This window comes from Vulpes lagopus, chromosome X (genome assembly GCF_018345385.1).
Source record: "Vulpes lagopus strain Blue_001 chromosome X, ASM1834538v1, whole genome shotgun sequence".
NCBI classification, from domain to species: Eukaryota; Metazoa; Chordata; class Mammalia; order Carnivora; family Canidae; genus Vulpes; species Vulpes lagopus.
In genome coordinates, this window is record NC_054848.1 from 57,119,987 (window position 1) to 57,129,508 (window position 9,522).

A 9,522-nucleotide genomic window follows, 5' to 3' on the forward strand; every position below is an offset into this window, starting at 1 on the left:
GCCTTGCTGCATACAGCATTCTTGGCTGCAGGTGTTTCCCATTCAGCACTTTGAATATATCATGACACTTCTTTCTGGTGTGGAATGTTTCTGCTGAAAAATCCACCGATAGCCCTATGTGGTTTATTTGTATGTAACTGTCTTCTTTGGTCTTGCTGCTTTTAATATTTTTTCTTTATCACTACATTTTACCATTTTATTTTTTAATTTATTTTTTATTTAAATTTAACTAATTAACATATACTGTATTTTTAAGTTTCAGAGGTAGAATGCAGTGATTCATCAATCCACTTAATCATTTTAATTACAGTATGTCTTGGTGTGGATCTGCTTTTGTTGATCTTGTTGGGGGTTCTCTGTGCCTCCTGGATCTGGATATTGGTTTCCTTCCCCAAATTAGGGAAGTTTTAAGCTCTTATTTCATCAAATAAATTCTCTGTACCTTTTTGTCTATTTTCTTCTGGGACGCCTATAATACAAATATTACATATGATGGTTTCCTTGAGTTCCTGAATAATTCTTTTTTTCTCTCTCTTTTGTTTAGCTTGATGACTTTCCATTACTCTGTCTTCTAGGTCATTAATTTGTTGCTCTGCTTCTTCCAGCCTGCTGGTCACTCCATCAAGTGTGTTTCTCATTTTTTTTATTGAGTTCCTTATCTGTGCTGTTATTCCTTATTTCTTTTTTTTTAATAAATTTATTTTTTATTGGTGTTCAATTTGTCAACATACAGAATAACACCCAGTGCTCATCCTGTCAAGTGCCCACCTCATGTTAAGGGCTCCACTATTTTCTCAAGCCCAATGAGTATTCTTATAATCATTACTTTCAATTCTTCATCAGGTATGTTACTTACAATGGTTTCACTTAGATCTCTGGCTGTGGCCTTGTGCTGTTCTTTCATTTGGGACAAATTTCTCCTGATTTTGCCTGTCTCTGAGCCTATTTCTGTGTGTAAGGAAAGTCAGCTACTTCTGTCCTTCAGGCTTTATGAAGAAGAGGTCGTTCGGTGCCCTGCAGTGTAGTGTCCCCTTTTCCCCAGGACCTGGCATTGCTGAGAGTTTCTAGATTGTATGCTGTGTGTGCTCTGCTATTGCGTCCTGGCCATTTTGTCCCTCAGGCCAGTCTTCTGTAGAGGCTCTCTTTGCCTGTTGTGGGCAGTTTTTGGTCCCTGGCTTGAATATGGTGAGTTTTATCTAGGTATGCTCCGGTCTGCTTGTGAAATGAGACCTGGGTCAGGAGACTTGGTGTTGGCAGTGGTTTCGGTCTTCTGGGAGAGGATGCCCACCACACTAGAACTAAGGCAAGTATGCCTGGGAAGGATGGTTCTCCTTGGTGTAAGCAACCTACGTAGCAAGTGTTGGCACTGCACTTGTTCCTGTAGTGGCTCTGTGTTTATGCTGAGGGGTGGGAGGAAAATGGAACCTACCACTTCCTTTGTTCCTTGAGGGGTCTCTGAATGTTGCCTCTCTGGGAAATGCTCTAAGATGAGCAACTAACCTCCCCATTGTGTGCCCAAGGTGCTCTTTAGATAGCTGTTTCCATGTTGTATGTCACAGGCTGTTTGCCCTGCCTTTTCTCTAAGAGCAGCCCCCTGTCTTTCCAGCTCTCTCAGAGCCAAGCATGCTGACTTTTAAAATGCCAAGCTTAAGCCCTGCTGGTTCCCAGAACTCATAAAATTTAGTCTCTCCCACTTTCCAAGCGCACTGCTATGGAGATTCATTTTCCTTTTGTGCTCCGCTATGTGCTAGTCTGTCTCTGGCCTTTCTCTGCAACCATGGCTAATCTCTCCATCACAGAGGCAACAATCCATTTCTCTCCCAAGCTATAGTCTCCACAATTTGGACTTTCTTTGATGTCGCCTCTTCTTTACATTTAGTTGTAGAATTTGTCCTACTACTCTTCAGATTGATTTCTGGGATATCTCAAATGATTTGATAGTTATTTAGTTGCATTCATGGGATGAGGCAAGCTTAGAGTTCTCCTCCACCACCACCACCACTATCTTCTTCTCTTGAAGATGGTGGCTATTTGATGATCTTTACCTTCTCCAACTTTCTATACCTATGCGGAGCTAGAAATTCTGATGTTTGTATTTTACTTGTTTAGGGTTTATCTTTTTCTAGTTATAGTGGGAATAATGGCCTTTTACTACTTCTACATTATGATTTAAAATCAAATGTCAGAATGATATTCCTAAAATATAAATTGGATCAGGACATTCCTTTGCTTCATAAGATTCAGTGGTTTCCCATTGTACATCAAAAATTTTTAAATAATAAAATACAAACTAATTCTCTTTGGCTCTCTTTCTCTAGTGTCTTTCATGATCTTATTCTGTCATACCCTTTCAACTTTTTCACATGACATTACTCTTAATTTCTAGTCCAATGATTGGTAATCATTTCTTGCAAAACACCAGATAGCAATTATTTTAAACTTTTTGGTCATATGATTTTTGTTACAACTATTCAGCTATGCTGAACATCAAGCAGTATTGACAATAAATAAAATAGCTTTGCTGTATTCCAAAAATTTTTTGGATACTTGAAATTTCATAAAACTTACATATAACATGAAATTTTTTTTCTTTAGGATTTTTTTCCTTCTAATGAACAAAAAATATATAAACCTTCTCTGGATGCCAGCCAAACAAAAAAAGATGCAGAAAGTCAGATTCAGCCAATGAGCCATAGTTTGTTGATCTCTATCTAGCCACAATAGTTTGCCTACATTGCATAGGAAGCACAACCCATTCCCTTTGTGGCGGATTTCTTTCTCCTTAGGTTTGGCTTTAAATGTGATCTTTTCACAGATTCCTTCTCTAGCCACCCTTTCTAAAGTAAATATGTCCCTTTCCCTTGTTTTATACTGCATCCAATTTCCCTTTCCCTTTAATATTCTTATCACAATGTATAATTATATGTTTATATTTTCTTGGTATTTTCTGCCTCTTCCAATAGATTTTAAGTTTAGTCAGGGACAATGTCTGTTGAGATTTTATTCACCAGTGCTTAACACCTACTATTATTTAGTAAGTGTTCAATAAATATTTGCAAAATGCACTATTCAGGCTCTTTCTGCCCCTTGGGCTTTGATTGCTCATTTGAAGGGGTTGATCCAACTGTTTTAATTGTAGGTTTACTGAATACACCTGAAAGGCTTATTGTACTAAGCAGTGCCAAGTCTAAGGCTTGACGAACCTAGTCTATCCTCTCCCCCATTCTACAGTGTGGACAACTTGATGGTAGGTCTCTGAGCTATAAACCAGTGACTGTTTTGGTTTAACTGAGATTCTAGATCTAGAAAGCTCAGACTTCTCCCTTGTAGACACTGGATGTGGCATGCCTAAAACACTAGGATAGGATAGCCTTTTTTACTTCACTCTACAGATATCTAGTTTATGTTAGTTACCATAATATAAATAGGGCCATTATTGAAATCTAGATGTAATTATACTTACAAAAGGTCTATTTTTAAAAGAAGCATATCAGCTTATAATTGACTGTTTAAAAAAGACACAGTTTCACATATATGTCCACATATATACTAAAATGATCAATATTCAAAGGAAATAGCAAAAATGCAGGTATTCCTTACTTTGCACAGTTATGGAATGCATAGATTTCACTTACCATACTTTAGTTAAATAATACCAGTTGCCCAACAACACAATTGAAATTTCATTTACCATGGTACACTAACGTCAGTAATTGAATAAAGTACACACCTTACTGTTAGCTCTTGAGTACATAAATCATTACTATGCAATTAACAGATGTAAATTATGGTTAATGACTAATTGCATCATTTTTTTCAGTCTTTTGGTGATTGGTCACTGAGCATATACTCAGCTTATGTGCAGGGAACAAAGCATTTGTTTATATTGCCTCTTTGTTTCCTACTGATAAACCCATATGACGTTTAACAAAAATGTATAATGAGAAAATGAATTAGCCAATAAAGATGAAAGTTCAAAAAAGAAACTAAAAGTGATTTTTAAAATTTAATATATATTTTAATTCAATAATAATTAAAATGTTATACTAGCTTCATGTATAAACATAATGTGAAATAAGACAATGAAAGCAAGGAAAATACCATATGATTTCATCCATTAAGTGGAACTTAAAAAACAAATAAAGACAGACTGAAAAAAAAAACCCCACAACATACTCTAAAATACAGAGAACAAACTGATGGTTGCCAGAGGGGAGGTGAGTGAGGGGATGGGTGAAGTATATAAAAGAGACTAAGAGTACACTTACCTTGATGAGTTATTGAATCATTATATCATACACCCAAAATTAATAATACTGTATGTTGATTATATTTCCATTTTTTAAAAAAAGGAAGAAAAGAGAACAGCTGCTGAGAAAAGACATTGCTGGGAATGTCGGACTTGCCAAAGAGATGTATGAAACTGTTGCCAAGTCTATCAAGAGAATCATCTTAAAAATCCCAATGACTGGGGGAAGGAGTTAAGATGGCAGAGCAGTAGAACTCTATGCTTGTCTCAACCCTTGAACACAGCTAGATAAATATCAAGTCATTCTTAACACCCAAGAGATCGATCTAAATGCTGAGAAAACAAATTGCAGAACGAGAAAAAAGCCACACTATGGAAGGTAGGAGGTGCTGAGATGTGATTCTGTGTAGAAAGGAATCATAGATGCTGCAGAGGGGAGGGATCCTTGATCTTAGAGAGAAACAGAGAGAAAGCAGCCCACAGGGAATTGAACAAAAGAAGCACATCCCCAAAACCATTAACTGGAAAAACTAGAGCAGTTGATTATCACGTTTTTACAAGCAGCAGAGCTCAAAGTCTGAGGTTGTAGAAGTCCATGCCACTGCCAAGAGGAGACTGACTGGCATAGCAGTGCCCCTATGGGGAAGATATGCAGAGGCCTGGGAGTGGATGGCTTGAGGATCCCCTGGGTTGCACTGAGAGAGAAAGTTCTCCTACTTGGAGTGAACTTGAGAGAGGTGGCAGGGCCTCTCAGGGGACAAAAGAGCTGGCAGGCACTAATGTATTGCTCTGGTCATTAGCATAGGAACAGAGATATCTGCTGAGGGCAGCAAACCTTGGTCCCAGCTTTTTACTGTGCTTTATCATAAACTCCAAGCCTCTGCATGGTAGTGTGACTGCTTTTCTGGAACTAAGCAGCACCGTCACACCATAAGGAGACCTCCCCCCAGGGGATCAGAACAGGTCCATGCCACATAGGATCCCTAAAACTTGGCGTTTTGAAACTGCTGCATGCCAGAGATAAAACACAGGAGTACTGTGCCACCCCGGCAGGCAGTCAAGCTAGAATAGACAGAGAGGCAGAGATGCAGGGACACAAGAAGGGGAGGTTGTTCACTCTTCTGTGAGGGTTTCCTGAACAGTGGCAGGCGTGAATTCTCCACTCTGGGAACAGGACAGCAGGGCTTTACCATTTTCCCCATGCCTAACAGCACTGACAGACTTCAGTAAGCAACACAGTTGCCCTCAGTGGAAGCTGGAGCCACCAAGGCTTGTCCCCCTGCACCTTGCAGGTGCATCTTTACTAGGGCAAGTTGGCCCACAATCAGAGCAGCAGCTCCTTCCCAGAAGACCACATGATTTCACTCATATGTGGAAATTAAGAATCAAAACAGACGAACATAGGGGAAGGAGGGAAAAAGAGAGAAAAACAAACCATGAGAAAGTCTTAACCATAGAGACCAAACTAAGGGTTGATGTAGGGAGGCAGCCAGAGGTAGGCTAAATCGGTGCTGGGTGTTAAGGAGGGCACTTGTGATGAGCACTGGATGTCATATATAAGTAATGAATCACTAAACTCTACACCTGAAACCAATTTTACCATATATGTTAACTAACTAGAATTAAACAACTTGAAATCAAATAAATAAATAAATAAAAAATAAGAAAATCCCAATTACTGAAATGACAATACTCAAAGCCTGAGTTTTTTTTTTTTTTCCCTGAAAATCAACTGCAAGCCATAAACTTCCAGCAGAGAAAGGAATCTCTCATTCAAGACTTGGTTCTGCTTTGGGAGAAGTGTGCAAGTCTCAATGATGCAGACCTTTTAGACATCATTTATACTTAATTTCATTGGCACCAGAAAGTCTGGGATACTTTTCAGATGAATAAATGACCAGATGAAGACATTGACCTTTTTGATATGGAACAATTCACATTCATTTAAGAAAATTCTTCAGAGATGGGAACCTGGGTGTTAAGCATCTGCCTTCAGCTCAAGTCATGATCCCAGGGTCTTGGGATCTAGCCCCAAGTCTGGCTCTCTGCTCAGCAGGAGGCCTGTGGCTCCCTCTCCCTCTGCCTGCCACTTCCTCTGCTTGTGCTCTTTTTGTCAAATAAAATCTTTTTTAAAAAAGAAAATTCTTCAGAGAGCATAAAAAATGTGATAGTTTCAGAGGCACTGAGGAGAATGCAGTATAGGTTCAAATTAGCTGGGGTACAGTATAGAAAGCCAAACCAGCACAAACCTGCTTTTATGGTGTATTATTCCCAGATTCCCTATGCCATCATTTCCTGCGAGCTGAGAGCAATATATCCCTTCTGGGTCAGGCACTGATAGTTGCTAACAATCACCATAAGATTGTGAATATCGACTTAAATAGCCAGCATCTGGACTCTCTTAAGTCTATTGTTTTTTAAAAAGTATAATCAGACCATTGAAACTCACAGCTCTACTAGACTTCTACAAGAACGAACCCTTGAGCTGGATATATACATGGAGTCAATGATCATTCATGAAAACAGAATAGAAAAACAGAGTCCAGAGAGTGACTCAAGAAACATTTGGAGACTATCCTCAACCAATACTAGAATTTTCATAAGACTGAAACAAAATTCAAGTGACTTCAATGGAGACATCTTGTTTGAGAGAAAAGAACCCCCCTGGGGCCTAAAAATGTTCTCTAGCTTGCATCTTCTGGAAGTGTTGAAATCCTTAGCACCAGCTGGTTTTGCAAATGCACCACTTCCTCTGTTGCTCACTTGCATATCCAATAAGGAAATGTATTATTTTAAAATTAGGCATCTCTAATAAAAGGTATGTGGCTTTGCAAGCACAGTATTTCCCTAACTATACTGCATACACATTTCAGTTAACAGCTAACTGGATGGCTTCTATTTATAAATTTGTGTTTTAGAAATTAACTCTTGATATTGACAGTTTAGAAATGTTCATGATTGTTGGAACTGATTCTTTCCTCCTCTACTATGAAGTCCTCTCCCCCATACGCCGCAAAGCATAGCAATTGTGGACCTTTAAAAAATGACAAGATGACCTTTTTCTCACTCCTATCTCTCCTTGATACTGAAAGACATCACATTATAATTGCTTGTTTCTAAGGATTTTATCTTAAGCCTTGAATCATGGAAAGAAGCAGCAAGAAACTATATTCAACTCAAAACTTTCTAGGAAAAAAATCATAAAACTGGTTCATTCAGAGGGAACAGTTGTGTCCATTAAGTTACTGCTTATCAGATGATTCAGTTATATAAAATAATAGTTTTATTGTGAATGATACTTTTCATAATCTGTATTACTATGTCATATGTATATATGACATTCAAACTCATCAATACTATACTGATTTGTGAATAAAGATCCTTAGAGGGGATCCCTGGGTGGCTCGGTGGTTTAGCACCTGCCATTGGCCCCAAGCGAAATCCTGAGATCCTGGGATCGAGTCCTACATTGGACTTCCTGCATGTATCCTGCTTCTCCCTCTGCCTGTGTCTCTGCCTCTCTCTCTCTCTCTCTCTCTCATGAATAAATAAAATCTTTAAAAAAAGATCCTTAGAAACTGGTAAAAAAATTTTTGAAAGAAAAAAGGAAAAAGTAAATGGAGTCACAGAAGAAATAGCCAACCTTAGATATGGTGACAATACCACCCATTTGATGTATGAAGACGTCACATAAATTATGAATCTGGTTGTGATGACCAACCACTGCCTTTAATCAGTGGCTTATATCACATTAAGGACTGATTGCCAGCAATTCAAAATAGTAGGTGTTAAAACTGTTTAAATTATAACACATTCCGATGTTGACTTTTATTTCCCAAGATTATCTGTGCCTGTGATTACTGCTTTTAGTATTAAATATCACTGCCAATAGTGAAATGATCTGGGGACATAAAGTAGAAAACTTACATTCATTTTTATCCACATTTCACAGTGGATCCCCTGGCCCTGAGAATGTTTACTACTTCCTACTTTACATTTTCATACATACAGGGTACACACACGATGATGTGGCTTCAACTATTTTCTAGCTAAACTCTACCACAGAACAAAGTGATCCCCAAATTATTGTCGCCCTGGATAATATCATCACCCTGGATAATATCTAGTCTCTTTGTGAAAATCAAACACAAAGGGACTAAAAATAAACAGTATAATCCACTCATTTTAAACCCATTATCTTGTTTCCACAGGTTATACAGATCTAATACTGGACTGGATGAACTAATGCCAATTATCATTTTCTAAACCTGTCTAAAAACTAATAAGGCGAAGGAGGGGCAAGACGGCGGAAGAGTAGGGTCTCCAAATCACCTGTCCCCAACAAATTACCTAGATAACCTTCCAATCATCCTGAAAATCTACGAATTCGGCCGGAGATTTAAAGAGAGACCAGCTGGAATGCTACAGTGAGAAGAGTTCACGGTTCTATCAAGGTAGGAAGACGGGGAAAAAGAAATAAAGAAACAAAAGGCCTCCAAGGGGGAGGGGCCCTGCGAGGAGCCGGGCTGAGGCCGGGGCGAGTGTCCCCAGGACAGGAGAGCTCCGTCCTGGAGAAGCAGGAGCTGCACCAACCTTCCCCGTGGAAAGGCGCCCCCAGGCAGTTAGAGCAGGACCCAGGAGGGCGGGGTTGCCCTCGGGCTCCCTGGGACAGTAACAGAGGAACTGCGCCCCTGGGGGATGCGCCGAGCTCCCTAAGGGCTGCAGCGCTCGGCGGGACCCGGAGCAGCTCAGAGGGGCTCGGGCGGCGGCTCCGCGGAGGGGGCTGCACGGCTCTGGGAGCAGCTCAGCAGTGGCGGCTCCGGCAGAGGAAGAAGCTCCGCGCGGAGGGGGCGGTGTGGCTCCGGGAGCAGTTCGGAGGGGCTCGGGCGCCGGCTCCGCAGAGGGGGCTGCGGGGCTCCGGGAGCAGCTGGGCGGCGGCGGCTCGGGGCAGAGAAAGAAGCTCCATGGAGGGGGCTACGCGGCTCCGGGAGCAGCTCGGAGGGGCTCGGGCGGAGGCTCCGCGGAGGGGGCTGCGGGGCGGGAGCGCGAATCCAACAGCGCAGGCCCCGGAGCACAGGGCGCAGGGACACAGCCCAGGATCCGACCTCCCCCCGGGACAGGCAGAGACCGGGAGGGCCCAGGACAGCAAGGAAGCTCCTGCCTGGAGCTGACCAGATCAGCGGCCCCGCCCCGGAGCCCACAGGCCCTGCAGAGGGAGAGCCCGGGAGTTACTGCGGGGGCTGAATCCAGGGCTCCAGAGCTGCCCCCGCCAC

At 41.3% G+C, this 9,522-nt stretch overlaps 1 pseudogene; it reads left to right on the top strand.

Moving 5' to 3' along the window:
- Nucleotides 1-1,202: 1,202 nt before the first annotated feature.
- LOC121482550 lies at nt 1,203-7,749 on the top strand (annotated as a pseudogene).
- Nucleotides 7,750-9,522: the final 1,773 nt, after the last annotated feature.